The sequence below is a fragment of the Lepidochelys olivacea genome (assembly GCF_965140295.1).
Source record: "Lepidochelys olivacea isolate rLepOli2 genome assembly, chromosome: 28".
Lineage (NCBI taxonomy): Eukaryota > Metazoa > Chordata > Testudines > Cheloniidae > Lepidochelys > Lepidochelys olivacea.
In genome coordinates this window covers 616354-632382 of record NC_140438.1, presented here as the reverse complement: position 1 = coordinate 632382, position 16029 = coordinate 616354, and the positions used below count along the sequence as shown (strand labels likewise).

The 16029-nt window shown below is 67.5% G+C and overlaps 1 protein-coding gene across 1 annotated transcript in view; it reads right to left on the bottom strand.

The window, feature by feature from the left end:
- Positions 1 to 15313, bottom strand: part of ACHE (acetylcholinesterase (Yt blood group)) — a 38983-nt gene extending 23670 nt beyond the window's left edge. The window contains exon 1 of the mRNA XM_084616568.1: positions 15240 to 15313. The gene's annotated coding sequence lies outside the window, so the exon portion shown is untranslated. The remainder of the gene's footprint in view (positions 1 to 15239) is intronic.
- Positions 15314 to 16029: the final 716 nt, after the last annotated feature.

The window sequence follows — 16029 nt, the reverse complement described above, 5'->3', positions numbered from 1 at the left end:
GGACCCGCTCCCGGACCCACACCTTGACCCCACAGCCGCCCCATAACACAGCGCAACAGCCAGCCCACACACAGAGTCATACCGGACCCGGACCCGCTCCCCGACCCACACCTTGACCCCACAGCCGCCCCATAACACAGCGCAACAGCCAGCCCACCCACACACACAGAGTCATACCACACCCGGACCCGCTCCCGGACCCACACCTTGACCCCACAACCGCCCCATAACACAGCGCAACAGCCAGCCCACCCACACACACAGAGTCATACCGGACCCGGACCCGCTCCCCGACCCAGACCTTGACCCCACAACCGCCCCATAACACAGCGCAACAGCCAGCCCGCCCACACACAGAGTCATACCACACCCGGACCCGCTCCCGGACCCACACCTTGACCCCACAGCCGCCCCATAACACAGCGCAACAGCCAGCCCACCCACACACAGAGTCATACCACACCCGGACCCGCTCCTGGACCCACACCTTGACCCCACAACCGCCCCATAACACAGCGCAACAGCCAGCCCACCCACACACACAGAGTCATACCGGACCCGGACCCGCTCCCCGACCCACACCTTGACCCCACAACCGCTCCATAACACAGCGCAACAGCCAGCCCACCCACACACACAGAGTCATACCACACCCGGACCCGCTCCCGGACCCACACCTTGACCCCACAGCCGCCCCATAACACAGCGCAACAGCCAGCCCACACACAGAGTCATACCGGACCCGGACCCGCTCCCCGACCCACACCTTGACCCCACAGCCGCCCCGTAACACAGCGCAACAGCCAGCCCACCCACACACACAGAGTCATACCACACCCGGACCCGCTCCCGGACCCACACCTTGACCCCACAACCGCCCCATAACACAGCGCAACAGCCAGCCCACCCACACACACAGAGTCATACCGGACCCGGACCCGCTCCCGGACCCACACCTTGACCCCACAACCGCCCCATAACACAGCGCAACAGCCCGCCCACACACACAGAGTCATACCGGACCCGGACCCGCTCCCGGACCCACACCTTGACCCCACAGCCGCCCCATAACACAGCGCAACAGCCAGCCCACCCACACACACAGCGTCATACCGGACCCGGACCCGCTCCCCGACCCACACCTTGACCCCACAACCGCCCCATAACACAGCACAACAGCCAGCCCACCCACACACACAGAGTCATACCACACCCGGACCCACTCCCGGACCCACACCTTGACCTCACAACCGCCCCATAACACAGCGCAACAGCCAGCCCACCCACACACACAGAGTCATACCACACCCGGACCTGCTCCCGGACCCACACCTTGACCCCACAACCGCCCCATAACACAGCGCAACAGCCCGCCCACACACACAGGGTCATACCACACCCGGACCCGCTCCCGGACCCACACCTTGACCCCACAGCCGCCCCATAACACAGCGCAACAGCCAGCGCACCCACACACAGAGTCATACCGGACCCGGACCCGCTCCCGGACCCACACCTTGACCCCACAACCGCCCCATAACACAGCGCAACAGCCAGCCCACCCACACACACAGAGTCATACCACACCCAGACCCGCTCCCGGACCCACACCTTGACCCCACAGCCGCCCCATAACACAGCGCAACAGCCAGCCCACCCACACACACAGAGTCATACCGGACCCGGACCCGCTCCCCGACCCACACCTTGACCCCACAACCGCCCCATAACACAGCGCAACAGCCAGCCCACACACACAGAGTTATACCACACCCGGACCCGCTCCCGGACCCACACCTTGACCCCACAACAGCCCCATAACACAGCGCAACAGCCCGCCCACACACACAGAGTTATACCACACCCGGACCCGCTCCCGGACCCACACCTTGACCCCACAGCCGCCCCATAACACAGCGCAACAGCCAGCCCACACACACACAGAGTCATACCGGACCCGGACCCGCTCCCGGACCCACACCTTGACCCCACAGCCGCCCCATAACACAGCGCAACAGCCAGCCCACCCACACACACAGGGTCATACCACACCCGGACCCACTCCCGGACCCACACCTTGACCCCGCAGCCGCCCCATAACACAGCGCAACAGCCAGCCCGCCCGCACACAGTCATACCGGACCCGGACCCGCTCCCCGACCCACAACTTGACCCCACAACCGCCCCATAACACAGCGCAACAGCCAGCCCGCCCACACACAGAGTCATACCACACCCGGACCCGCTCCCGGACCCACACCTTGACCCCACAGCCGCCCCATAACACAGCGCAACAGCCAGCCCACCCACACACAGAGTCATACCACACCCGGACCCGCTCCTGGACCCACACCTTGACCCCACAACCGCCCCATAACACAGCGCAACAGCCAGCCCACCCACACACACAGAGTCATACCGGACCCGGACCCGCTCCCCGACCCACACCTTGACCCCACAACCGCTCCATAACACAGCGCAACAGCCAGCCCACCCACACACACAGAGTCATACCACACCCGGACCCGCTCCCGGACCCACACCTTGACCCCACAGCCGCCCCATAACACAGCGCAACAGCCAGCCCACACACAGAGTCATACCGGACCCGGACCCGCTCCCCGACCCACACCTTGACCCCACAGCCGCCCCATAACACAGCGCAACAGCCAGCCCACCCACACACACAGAGTCATACCACACCCGGACCCGCTACGGACCCACACCTTGACCCCACAACCGCCCCATAACACAGCGCAACAGCCAGCCCACCCACACACACAGAGTCATACCGGACCCGGACCCGCTCCCCGACCCAGACCTTGACCCCACAACCGCCCCATAACACAGCGCAACAGCCAGCCCGCCCACACACAGAGTCATACCACACCTGGACCCGCTCCCGGACCCACACCTTGACCCCACAGCCGCCCCATAACACAGCGCAACAGCCAGCCCACCCACACACAGAGTCATACCACACCCGGACCCGCTCCTGGACCCACACCTTGACCCCACAACCGCCCCATAACACAGCGCAACAGCCAGCCCACCCACACACACAGAGTCATACCGGACCCGGACCCGCTCCCCGACCCACACCTTGACCCCACAACCGCTCCATAACACAGCGCAACAGCCAGCCCACCCACACACACAGAGTCATACCACACCCGGACCCGCTCCCGGACCCACACCTTGACCCCACAGCCGCCCCATAACACAGCGCAACAGCCAGCCCACACACAGAGTCATACCGGACCCGGACCCGCTCCCCGACCCACACCTTGACCCCACAGCCGCCCCATAACACAGCGCAACAGCCAGCCCACCCACACACACAGAGTCATACCACACCCGGACCCGCTCCCGGACCCACACCTTGACCCCACAACCGCCCCATAACACAGCGCAACAGCCAGCCCACCCACACACACAGAGTCATACCGGACCCGGACCCGCTCCCGGACCCACACCTTGACCCCACAACCGCCCCATAACACAGCGCAACAGCCCGCCCACACACACAGAGTCATACCGGACCCGGACCCGCTCCCGGACCCACACCTTGACCCCACAGCCGCCCCATAACACAGCGCAACAGCCAGCCCACCCACACACACAGCGTCATACCGGACCCGGACCCGCTCCCCGACCCACACCTTGACCCCACAACCGCCCCATAACACAGCACAACAGCCAGCCCACCCACACACACAGAGTCATACCACACCCGGACCCACTCCCGGACCCACACCTTGACCTCACAACCGCCCCATAACACAGCGCAACAGCCAGCCCACCCACACACACAGAGTCATACCACACCCGGACCTGCTCCCGGACCCACACCTTGACCCCACAACCGCCCCATAACACAGCGCAACAGCCCGCCCACACACACAGGGTCATACCACACCCGGACCCGCTCCCGGACCCACACCTTGACCCCACAGCCGCCCCATAACACAGCGCAACAGCCAGCCCACCCACACACAGAGTCATACCGGACCCGGACCCGCTCCCGGACCCACACCTTGACCCCACAACCGCCCCATAACACAGCGCAACAGCCAGCCCACCCACACACACAGAGTCATACCACACCCAGACCCGCTCCCGGACCCACACCTTGACCCCACAGCCGCCCCATAACACAGCGCAACAGCCAGCCCACCCACACACACAGAGTCATACCGGACCCGGACCCGCTCCCCGACCCACACCTTGACCCCACAACCGCCCCATAACACAGCGCAACAGCCAGCCCACACACACAGAGTTATACCACACCCGGACCCGCTCCCGGACCCACACCTTGACCCCACAACCGCCCCATAACACAGCGCAACAGCCCGCCCACACACACAGAGTTATACCACACCCGGACCCGCTCCCGGACCCACACCTTGACCCCACAGCCGCCCCATAACACAGCGCAACAGCCAGCCCACACACACACAGAGTCATACCGGACCCGGACCCGCTCCCGGACCCACACCTTGACCCCACAGCCGCCCCATAACACAGCGCAACAGCCAGCCCACCCACACACACAGGGTCATACCACACCCGGACCCACTCCCGGACCCACACCTTGACCCCGCAGCCGCCCCATAACACAGCGCAACAGCCAGCCCACCCACACACACAGAGTCATACCGGACCCGGACCCGCTCCCCGACCCACACCTTGACGCCACAACCGCCCCATAACACAGCGCAACAGCCAGCCCACACACACAGAGTTATACCACACCCGGACCCGCTCCCGGACCCACACCTTGACCCCACAACCGCCCCATAACACAGCGCAACAGCCCGCCCACACACACAGAGTTATACCACACCCGGACCCGCTCCCGGACCCACACCTTGACCCCACAGCCGCCCCATAACACAGCGCAACAGCCAGCCCACACACACACAGAGTCATACCGGACCCGGACCCGCTCCCGGACCCACACCTTGACCCCACAGCCGCCCCATAACACAGCGCAACAGCCAGCCCACCCACACACACAGGGTCATACCACACCCGGACCCACTCCCGGACCCACACCTTGACCCCGCAGCCGCCCCATAACACAGCGCAACAGCCAGCCCGCCCACACACAGAGTCATACCACACCCGGACCCGCTCCCGGACCCACACCTCAGGCCCACAGCACACAACCACCCCCGGACCTGTCCCCGTGCCAAGGCAGAAATCACGCACTTGGTCACTGCAAGCCCCCCCCTGCCCCCGTCCTGACACCTGGCTCTCACCCCCCCCAATCCCACAACCTGCCCCCCAGGCCAGTGACACGCCAGCCCACACACTCATAACACACCTGTGCACAATCCCCCCTCCCTCGGCGTCACTGCCGCCTGCCTGGCTCTGAGAGCGGCCGGGGTTGGAGTCCACGGGGCGGGGAGGGGGGCGGCCGGAGCCGGAGGGAAACGGGCCCTTGATCCCAGCGCAGAGAGGGCGGCACCAAAACCCCGGGGCATTGGCACCGTCTCCAGGGGAAACCGGATCCACCGAGCTGGGGCGTGGGGACGGACACAGAGCCCTGCCGGGGCCCCTCCCTCCCACCCGCAGGCCCCCTGCCAGCCCGGGGCTCCCCCCAGCCCTGCCGGGGCCCCTCCCTCCTGACCCGCAGCCCCCCCCAGCCCTGCCGTGCCCCTCCCTCCCGACCCACAGCCCCTCCAGCCCTGCCGGTGCCCCTCCCTCCCGACCCACAGCCCCACTGCCAGCCTGGGGCTCCCCCCAGCCCTGCCGGTGCCCCTCCCTCCTGACCCGCAGCCCCCCTGCCAGCCCGGGGCTCCCCCCAGCCCTGCCTGTGCCCCTCCCTCCCTCCCGACCCACAGCCCCACTGCCAGCCTGGGGCTCCCCCCAGCCCTGCCGGTGCCCCTCCCTCCCGACCCGCAGCCCCCCTGCCAGCCCGGGGCTCCCCCCAGCCCTGCCGGTGCCCCTCCCTCCCGACCCGCAGCCCCCTGCCAGCCCGGCCTGAATGGGTCGGACCAAGGGTCCATCCAGCCCAGTGTCCTGTCTGCAGACCGTGGTCAGGGTCAGGGGCCTCAGAGGGAATGGACTGAGCAGGGAATCACCAAGTGACCCATCCCCTGTCGCCCATCCCCAGCTCCTGGCTGTCAGGAGCTTAGGGGCACCCAGGGCATGGGGCTGCATCCCTGGCTAATAGCCACTGCGGGACCTGGCCTCTGTGAACTTAGCTAATTCTCTTTTGAACCCTGTCATACTTTTGGCCGTCTCCACATCCCCTGGCAAGGAGTTCCCCAGGCTCACGGGGTGTTGTGTGACCAAGTGCTTCCTCTTGTTTGCTTTAAACCTGCTGCCTGGTGCTTGCATTGGGGGGCCCCTCGGGCATGTGCCAGGAGAAGGCGTCAACAACACTCCCTTACTCACTTTCTCACATGATGAGATTTTATAGCCCTCAGTCACACTCCCCTTCGCCGTCTCTTTCCCAAGCTGAACAGTCCCCGTCTTATTCATCTCTCCTCGTACGGCCGCCGTTCTGCACCCCTCATCATTTCTGTTGCCCTTTTCTGAGCCTTTTCCAATCCCAACAGATCTTTTCGGAGACGGGGCCACCACATCAGCGCGCAGGACTCAACCCGCGGGCGTCCCACGGATTTAGAGAGAGGCAACAGGAGATTTTCTGTCTTATTCTCTCTCCCTTTCCTAACGATTCCCCACATTCTCTTCGCTTTTTTGACGGCCGCTGCCCATTGAGTGGATGTTTGCAGAGAACTATCCACAGTGACCCCAAGATCTCTCTCTTGAGTGGTCACAGCTCATTTAGACCCCATCATTGTTTACGCACAGTTGGGATGATGTTTCCCAATGTGCATCACTTTGCATTTATCAACACTGAATTTCATCGGCCGTTTGGTTGCCCCGTCGCCCAGTTTTGAGAGATCGCTTTGTAACTCTTCCCAGTCTGCCTGGGACTGAACTATCCTGAGTAGTTTTGTATCATCTGCAAATTTTGCCACCTCACTGTTGACCCCTTTTTCCAGATCATTTATGAATATGTTGAATAGGACTGGGCCCAGTACAGACCCCTGGGGGACACCACTATTCACCACTCTCCACTCTGAAAACTGACCATTTATACCTCCCCTTTGTTTCCTGTCTTTTACCCAGTCACTGATCGAGGAGGGGACCTTCCCTCTTATCCCATAACAGCTGAGTCTGCGTAAGAGCCTTTGGTGCGGGACCTTGTCAAAGGCTTTCTGAAAATCTAAGTACGCTACATCCACTGGATTCCCCTTGTCCGCGTGCCTATTGACCCCCTCCAGGAATTCTAGCAGATGGGTGAGGCAGGATTTCCCGTTGCTAAAACCATGTTGACTCTTCCCCCCAAAATTACGTTCATCTCCGTGTCGGATAATTCTGTTCTTTACTAGAGTTTCAGCCAGTTTGCCCTGTACTGAAGTCCAGCTCATCAGCCTGTAATTGCGGGGATCGCCTCTGGAGCCCTTTTTAACAATGGGCGTGAGGTTAGCTCCCCTCCAGTCATCTGGCCCGAAGCTGATTTAAAGGACAGGTGGCAGACGACAGTGAGTCATTCTGCAATTTCACATCTGAGTCCTTCCGAACTCTTGGGCGAATCCCATCTGGTCCTGATGACTTACTGCTGTTTAATTTATCCGTTGGGTCCCAAACCTCCTCGAATGACACCTCAATCTGGGACAGTTCCTCAGATCTGTCCCCTAAAAACACTGGCTCGGGTTTGGGAAACTCCCTCACATCCTCAGCCGTGCAGACCGATGCAAAGAATTCCTTTATTTCTCCGCCATGGCCTGGTTTCCCCTGCGGGCTCTCTCAGCACCTCGATGGGCCACTGGCCCCCCTGGGTGTTTGCCGGCCTCCCTGCTTCTGACGAACTCTGAATTTTTTGGGGGTGGGTTTGGGCCCCTTTAGCAAATGGCGTCTCGCTGCGCAGCTGGGTTCTGGCGGGCGGCTCAGGTGCCCAGGGCGCCCGTTTGCGCCCTTGGGCCCCCGTTCCCCGGCCGCTGAGCCGTCCTCGGGTGTTTTTAGGGGCACTCCGTGCTGCTGGCAGGCACGGGACCCACGCCGTCCGCCCCCCAAAGCGCTGCTGGGGGGCACGGAGCTGGCCCCAGCCAAATGAACCAGCCTCCCTGGGCACTCTGCCCCACTCCCTGGTTCCTGGCCCCACCTTCAGGAGGGGGGCAGCTCCTGGGTACTCCAGCCTTGGCCTCTCCCAGCAGGGGGCGCCGTGGGGTGGAAGCACTGGCTGTGGGGGGAGCTCCCTGCAGGGGGCGCTGTGGGGCAGGATCCTGGCTGTGGGGGGAGCTCCCTGCAGAGGGCGCTGTGGGGCAGGATCCTGGCTGTGGGGGGACCTCCCTGGAGGGGGCGCTGTGGGGCAGGATCCTGGCTGTGGGGTGAGCTCCCTGCAGGGGGTGCTGTGGGGCAGGATCCTGGCTGTGGGGGGAGCTCCCTGCAGAGGGCGCTGTGGGGCAGGATCCTGGCTGTGGGGGGAGCTCCCTGCAGGGGGTGCTGTGGGGCAGGATCCTGGCTGTGGGGGGAGCTCCCTGCAGAGGGCGCTGTGGGGCAGGATCCTGGCTGTGGGGGGAGCTCCCTGCAGAGGGCGCTGTGGGGCAGGATCCTGGCTGTGGGGGGAGCTCCCTGCAGGGGGTGCTGTGGGGCTGGAGCACGGGCTGTGGGGGGAGCTCCCTGCAGGGGGTGATGTGGGGCTGGAGCACTGGCTGTGCGGGGGGGGAGCTCCCTGCAGGGGGTGCCGTGGGGTGGAAGCACTGGCTGTGGGGGGAGCTCCCTGCAGGGGGCGCTGTGGGGCAGGATCCTGGCTGTGGGGGGAGCTCCCTGCAGAGGGCGCTGTGGGGCAGGATCCTGGCTGTGGGGGGAGCTCCCTGCAGGGGGTGCTGTGGGGCAGGATCCTGGCTGTGGGGGGAGCTCCCTGCAGAGGGCGCTGTGGGGCAGGATCCTGGCTGTGGGGGGAGCTCCCTGCAGAGGGCGCTGTGGGGCAGGATCCTGGCTGTGGGGGGAGCTCCCTGCAGGGGGTGCTGTGGGGCAGGATCCTGGCTGTGGGGGGAGCTCCCTGCAGGGGGTGCTGTGGGGCAGGATCCTGGCTGTGGGGGGAGCTCCCTGCAGGGGGTGCTGTGGGGCAGGATCCTGGCTGTGGGGGGAGCTCCCTGCAGAGGGCGCTGTGGGGCAGGATCCTGGCTGTGGGGGGAGCTCCCTGCAGGGGGTGCTGTGGGGCTGGAGCACGGGCTGTGGGGGGAGCTCCCTGCAGGGGGTGATGTGGGGCTGGAGCACTGGCTGTGGGGGGGGGGAGCTCCCTGCAGGGGGTGCCGTGGGGCAGGATCCTGGCTGTGGGGGGCACTCCAGCCTCTTCCAGGATCCCCCCCACTGCAGTAGCTTGGAGGGGGGGGGGCTGGTATTTTGCTTGGCTGGGCCCTGAGCTTTGCTGTTGGGGGGGGGCCGGAAGCGGGGCTTGAAGGGGATATGAAGGAGAGGGTGGGGGATGGGTGCTGCCCCCCATACCAGCCCCCCGCCCCGCAGGGCCCTGAGCCAGCCCCCAGCCCGCCCCCCCGCTGTGGGGGAGCAGCTGTAGGGCGGGCGTCAGCCCCAGCTGTTCGCACCTAAAATACCCGGGACGGAAATAACCCGGCGCTTGCTCCGGGGACTGATGGGCGGAGGCTGATGATGTGGGGGGGGCTCATGGGGGCGCAGTTGTACCAGGGCCTGGACCTCGGGGACCCCCCCTTCTGTGTAACTAAAGGGAAAGGAGAGGGGGTGGGGGTCCCCGAATGTCTTCCCATGGGCCTGTGGGGGGCGGGTGTTGGGGTCTCTCTGCCCCTCAGAGCCCCCGGCCCCCCCCCGGCCCCCACACAGAGGGATGATTTGGGGTACGGGAGGGCTGGGCAGTATGGGGCCGTCGGAGCCCCCCCCACCCCAGCCCATCTGCTTTATCCATCGCCCAGCCAGGGGAGCCGTGTGGCCGGAACTGACACCCCCTGGATGTGGGGGGGTCGCTGGAAACTCAATAGCCCCCCCCCGGCTTGGCAGCCAGCAGCTTCCGAGTGCCGGAGCCGGCCCCCGCCCCCGGCCCCTGTAACCTGACCCCCCTCCTTCCAGACCTACCCCCCCAGCCCCTGTAACCAGCCCCCCCACGCTAGCCCCCTCGCCAGACCTACCCCCCACATGGCCCCTGTAACCTGACCCCCCCCCGCTAACCCCTCCTTCCAGACCTACCCCCCCAGCCCCTGTAACCAGCCCCCCCACGCTACCCCCTCCCCAGACCTACCCCCACCCCGGCCCCTGTAACCTGACCCCCCCGCTGATTCCTCCTTCCAGACCTACCCCCCCAGCCCCTGTAACCACCCGCCCCGCTGACCCCTCCTTCCAGACCTACCCCCCCGGCCCCTGTAACCAGCCCCCCGGCTAGCCCCTTCATCAGACTTACCCTCCACCTGGCCCCTGTAACCAGCCCCCCCGCTAGCCCCCTCCTCAGACCTACCCCCACCCTGGCCCCTGTAACCACCCTCCCGCTGATCCCTCCTTCCAGACCTACCCCCCCAGCCCCTGTAACCAGCCCCCCCACGCTACCCCCTCCCCAGACCTACCCCCACCCCGGCCCCTGTAACCTGACCCCCCCGCTGATTCCTCCTTCCAGACCTACCCCCCCAGCCCCTGTAACCACCCGCCCCGCTGACCCCTCCTTCCAGACCTACCCCCCCGGCCTCTGTAACCAGCCCCCCGGCTAGCCCCTTCATCAGACTTACCCTCCACCTGGCCCCTGTAACCAGCCCCCCGGCTAGCCCCTTCGCCAGACCTACCCTCCACCTGGCCCCTGTAACCAGCCCCCCCACGCTAGCCCCCTCGCTAGACCTACCCCCCACCCGGCACCTGTAACCTGACCCCCCCACTGATCCCTCCTTCCAGACCTACCCCCCCGGCCCCTGTAACCAGCCCCCCGGCTAGCCCCTTCGCCAGACCTACCCCCCACACGGCCCCTGTAACCTGACCCCCCCGCTGATCCCTCCTTCCAGACCTACCCCCCCGGCCCCTGTAACCAGCCCCCCGGCTAGCCCCTTCGCCAGACCTACCCTCCACCTGGCCCCTGTAACCAGCCCCCCCACGCTAGCCCCCTCGCTAGACCTACCCCCCACCCAGCACCTGTAACCTGACCCCCCCACTGATCCCTCCTTCCAGACCTACCCCCCCGGCCCCTGTAACCAGCCCCCCTACGCTACCCCCTCGCCAGACCTACCCCCTACCCGGCCCCGGTAACCTTACCCCCCCCCCCGCTGACCTCTCCTTCCAGACCTACCCCCCGGCCCCTGTAACCTTACCCCCCCCCGCTGACCCCTCCTTCCAGACCTACCCCCCCGGCCCCTGTAACCAGCCCCCCCTCGCTAGCCCCCTCGCCAGACCTACCCCCCACACGGCCCCTGTAACCTTACCCCCCCCTCCGCTGACCTCTCCTTTCAGACCTACCCCCACCCCGGCCCCTGTAACCAGCCCCCCCGCTAGCCCCCTCCCCAGACCTACCCTCCACCTGGCCCCTGTAACCAGCCCCCCAGTTAGCCCCCTCCCCAGACCTACCCCCACTCGGCCCCTGTAACCAGAGCCCCCCACGCTAGCCCCCTCGCCAGACCTGCCCCCCACCCAGCCCCTGTAACCAGAGCCCCCAACCCAGCTGGGCAGTGGGGAGAGAGGCCACGGAGCCAGGGCCCAGCAGGGAATCCTCCCCCCGTCTACCCCCTACTCCCCCATGGAGGCTGGGGCCAGACATCTCCCGTAGCCCCCCCCACAGGGGGGCCGTTCAGGAGAGACGTGCCACGTGAGCACACACCCACAGCATATGGTGCCCCCCCCCGGAAGACACACACGCGTGGGACGCGCGGCGCGTCCAGCCGTGGACACGCTCACGGACACGCACACGCCGTGCCTGAGGTCGCTCCCCGCCCCCGTCTCTTTCCAGCTGCCCCCGGGGCCGTGCTGGGATTGGGGGGGGTCGCCGGCGGAGAGCCAGGGTGCCCCCCCACTGCAGATCTGGAGGGGGAGGGGGAATCCTCTCCAAAGGTGAGTCCTGATTGGTCACAATGGGTCCCCCCCCAAATATCCCCCCCCCCAACTGTCTGTCAGTGCCCCCTGCCCTGGGGAGAGCCCCCCCCACACACCGTTCAGCTCAAGCCATGGGAGCGAGGGGCATGTTTTTGCTCATGGGGGGGATCCCGCCGGGGGGGGGGAAATCCTGCCCCCCCCCCATTCACGGCTGTTAATAACCCAGCGATGATTCCTGCCCTCTGTTTGCAAACATAGCCGGGGTCTCCATGGGCACAGGCTGGGGGGGGGCGGTTTTGGGCCTCTGGGAGCGGACACCCCCCCTCCCACCCCTCCTGCCTGACCCCTCCCCCCACCCCCTCTTCTGACCCCTCCCACTCTTCTCTGCCCCACCTACCCCCCCCCCCCCGCCTGCTTCCCTCCCCCCAACGCCACCCTGCCTGGCTCTCTGCCCTCTCTCTCTCGGCTCCAGCCCTGCCCCCCGCCCCAGCTCATTCCCCTGTGTGTGCGGCGGGGGGGGGGTCTCACCCCAGTGGCTGGGGCGGGGGGGATCCCAGGCTGTTGGCTACCAGCCCTGGGGAGGGACAGCTTGCCAGCCAGTGCCCCGCCCCCTCCCCTGCCCCCAGCCCTGTCCACTGCCCCTCCTATGCACCATACCCCCAGCTCCTGGCTCCTCCCTCTTCTGCCCTCCCCTGCCCCATCCTCTGCCCCCAATCTCCCCAGCCCTGTGCCCCACCCCTCCTCTGCCCCCTTCTGCCCCAAACCCCCAGCCCTGTGCCACACCCTGTCCTCTGCCCCCCCCAACCCTGCCCCATCCTCTGCCCCGAACCCCCAGCCCTGTGCCCCCTGGCTCCCCCCTCTCCTCTGCACATAGCCTGTCAAGGGACCAGGTGCTGCCCCCCCATATAGCCAGTCAGAGCCCCCCTCCCGGCCTGACACACAGACCCCCCCCAGCCAGACGCCCCCTACCCACAGATACCTCCCCACCCTCCAATTTGCTGCAGGCCCCACCCAGTTTCCTTCCTCATCTTTGCTGGCAACGCCCATCCCCGTCCCATCCCAGCCCCGGTCCATCAGCACCCAGACCCTGGCCTCCCCCGGGGAGCCCCCCACCCCAGCCCAGGCACAGCGCCCGCCTCGCCCAGCCCAGAATGGGGGGGGCACCCCCGGCACCAAGCTCCATTGCCCTGGGCAGGGCCCCAACCAGCCCCCCCGCTCAAACTGTCCCCCCTGCCCTGGAGAGCTCAGCCATGGGGCGCAGGAGGAAAGGGGGGCAGGGGGGTGTGGCTGGCTGGGTCGACAGACAGACAGACAGGCAGTTAGAGGGGGCGTGCGGGGATGGATAGACAGATGACAGAGGGGGTGTGTGGGGAGGATGGTGGAGAGCAGGAGGGGTGTGTACAGGGATGGACGGATGGGGGTGGGGATAGGTGGACAGAGGGGTGTGTGGGGGGCTGGCTGGGGGACGGTCAGCTGGCTAGATTAGATGAGGAGGGGGAGTGTCTGCAGGGGTGGCTGGGGGGGCTGGCTAGGGGGAAGTCACTGGGGGGAAGGACCCCCGCTCACTGCAGGGCTGGCTGGGGGGCTCACTGGGGGGACTGGCCAGGCGGGCTCACAGGGGGCTGGCCGGGGGGGTCACTGTGGGTCTGGCTGGGGGGGCTCACTGGGGGGGCTGGCCAGGGGGGCTCGATGGGGGTCTGGCTGGGGGACTCACGGGGGGGCTGGCTATGGGGGAGTCACTGCGGGGCTGGCCGGGGGGGGCTCACTGGGGGCTGGCTAGCGGGGAGTCACTGGGGGGAAGGCTGGGGGGGCTCACTGCGGGGCTGGCTAGCGGGGCGTCACTGGGGGGAAGGCCGGGGGGGCTCACTGCGGGGCTGGCCAGGGGGGGCTCACTGGGGGCTGGCTAGCGGGGAGTCACTGGGGGGAAGGCCGGGGGGGCTCACTGCGGGGCTGGCCAGGGGGGGCTCACTGCGGGGCTGGCTAGCGGGGAGTCACTGGGGGGAAGGCTGGGGGGGCTCACTGGGGGCTGGCTAGGGGGGAGTCACTGGGGGGAAGGCCGGGGGGGCTCGATGGGGGTCTGGCTGGGGGACTCACGGGGAGGCTGGCTATGGGGGAGTCACTGCGGGGCTGGCCGGGGGGGGCTCACTGGGGGCTGGCTAGCGGGGAGTCACTGGGGGGAAGGCTGGGGGGGCTCACTGGGGGCTGGCTAGGGGGGAGTCACTGGGGGGAAGGCCGGGGGGGCTCACTGCGGGGCTGGCCAGGGGGGGCTCACTGGGGGCTGGCTAGCGGGGAGTCACTGGGGGGAAGGCCGGGGGGGCTCACTGCGGGGCTGGCCAGGGGGGGCTCACTGCGGGGCTGGCTAGCGGGGAGTCACTGGGGGGAAGGCTGGGGGGGCTCACTGGGGGGCCGGCCGGGGGGGTCACTGGGGGCTGGCTAGGGGGGAGTCACTGGGGGGAAGGCTGGGGGGGCTCACTGCGGGGCTGGCCAGGGGGGGCTCACTGGGGGCTGGCTAGCGGGGAGTCACTGGGGGGAAGGCTGGGAGGGCTCACTGGGGGGCCGGCCGGGGGGGTCACTGGGGGGGGGCAGCTGGGGGAGGGGGATGTGCAGGTTTTTGCATCTCTCTCTCCCCCGCTGCTGCTTTGGCCGGAGCGCGGAAAGCACCAGGCCGTGAGGGGTTAAATCCCACAGGGGCGCGTGGGTCTGCCGGGGGGGGGGGGCGGCGCAGGTCACATGGTCCCGGACCCTCCCCCCCCACAGCCGGGCTATTCCCAGCCTCCTGCCTGTCGCTGCCCCCCCCCCCGCCCCCGTGGCCGGCTCCATCCCTCCTGGGGGGGGAGCTCGGTGCTGCACCCTCCCCCCCCAAGCCCTGGCTGCAGCCCCCGAACCCCCCCCCGCGCCCTCCCCCTGGGCAAGGGGGGGCTGAAAAGGAAGGAGGGACCAGGGGATGGGGGGGCCCATAGCCCCACAGGGAAGCGGGGAGGGGGGGGAATCTGGGTAGCAGCCCCCCCCCCCCCGGTTGTGTAACCTCCCCCCGCCCCGGCAGGTTGCTGCAGATGCGTCCAGATGTGCGCACCTGGCTGCTGATGCAGACGGGCCCGGGGGAGGCGGGGGGGGGAGGTGCAGGGACCCCCCCGCCCCGGTGCGCAGGGATGGAGCCGGGGGGGGGGGAGGGTCGCGCTCACCTGCGGTGGGGGGGGCGCGGGGGGAGCCCTGGGTCCGGGCAGGCGGGAGCCGCCGGCTGCAGCTGCTGGCTCCGGGCTCTGGACTGGAATAAACGCCCGGCCCCCCCCCGCCTCGGCCCCCCCCTCGCTCCCGCCCCCCAGCCTCTCCGCAGCCACATCTCGCGAGCCTGCGGAGCCCGGTGCTAGGCAGAGACGGGGGGGCTGGGCTGGGGGGCCGAGGGGAGGTGGAGGGGGCTAGACTTGGGGGGCAGGCTGCCGGTAGGTTGCTGGGCTTGGGAGGTCGGTGGGGGGCCGCTGGGGGGGGGTCAGAGCATTGGCACAGGGGGACGGAGGCAGGAAAGCTGCAGCAGCCGCCGGCTGATGGGGCAGAGTTGGGGGGCTGGGCCGTCCCCTCCAGCCTGTGGTCCAGGGCCCTGGGTGCTGTGGGGCAGGGGCTGTGGGGTGCGATGGGTTGCTGTGGGGTGCAGTGGGGCATTGTGGGGTGGGGCTGTGGGGAGGTGCAGTGGGGTGGGGCCGTGGGGTGGGGGGTGCAGTGAGGCTGTGGGGTGCAGTGGGGCACTGTGGGGTGGTGCACTGTGGGGAGGTGCAGTGGAGTGCTGTGGGGTGGGGCATTGTGGGGTGCGGCTGTGGGGAGGTGCAGTGGGGTGGGGGTGTGGGGTGCAGTGAGGCTGTGGGGAGGTGCAGTGGGGCGCTGTGGGGTTGGCTCTGTGGGGCTCGGGCCGTGTTGAAAGCGGCAGTGACGAGCCCAGGGCAGGGACCCCCCCGCGCCCCGTCCACGGCTGGGTGCAGG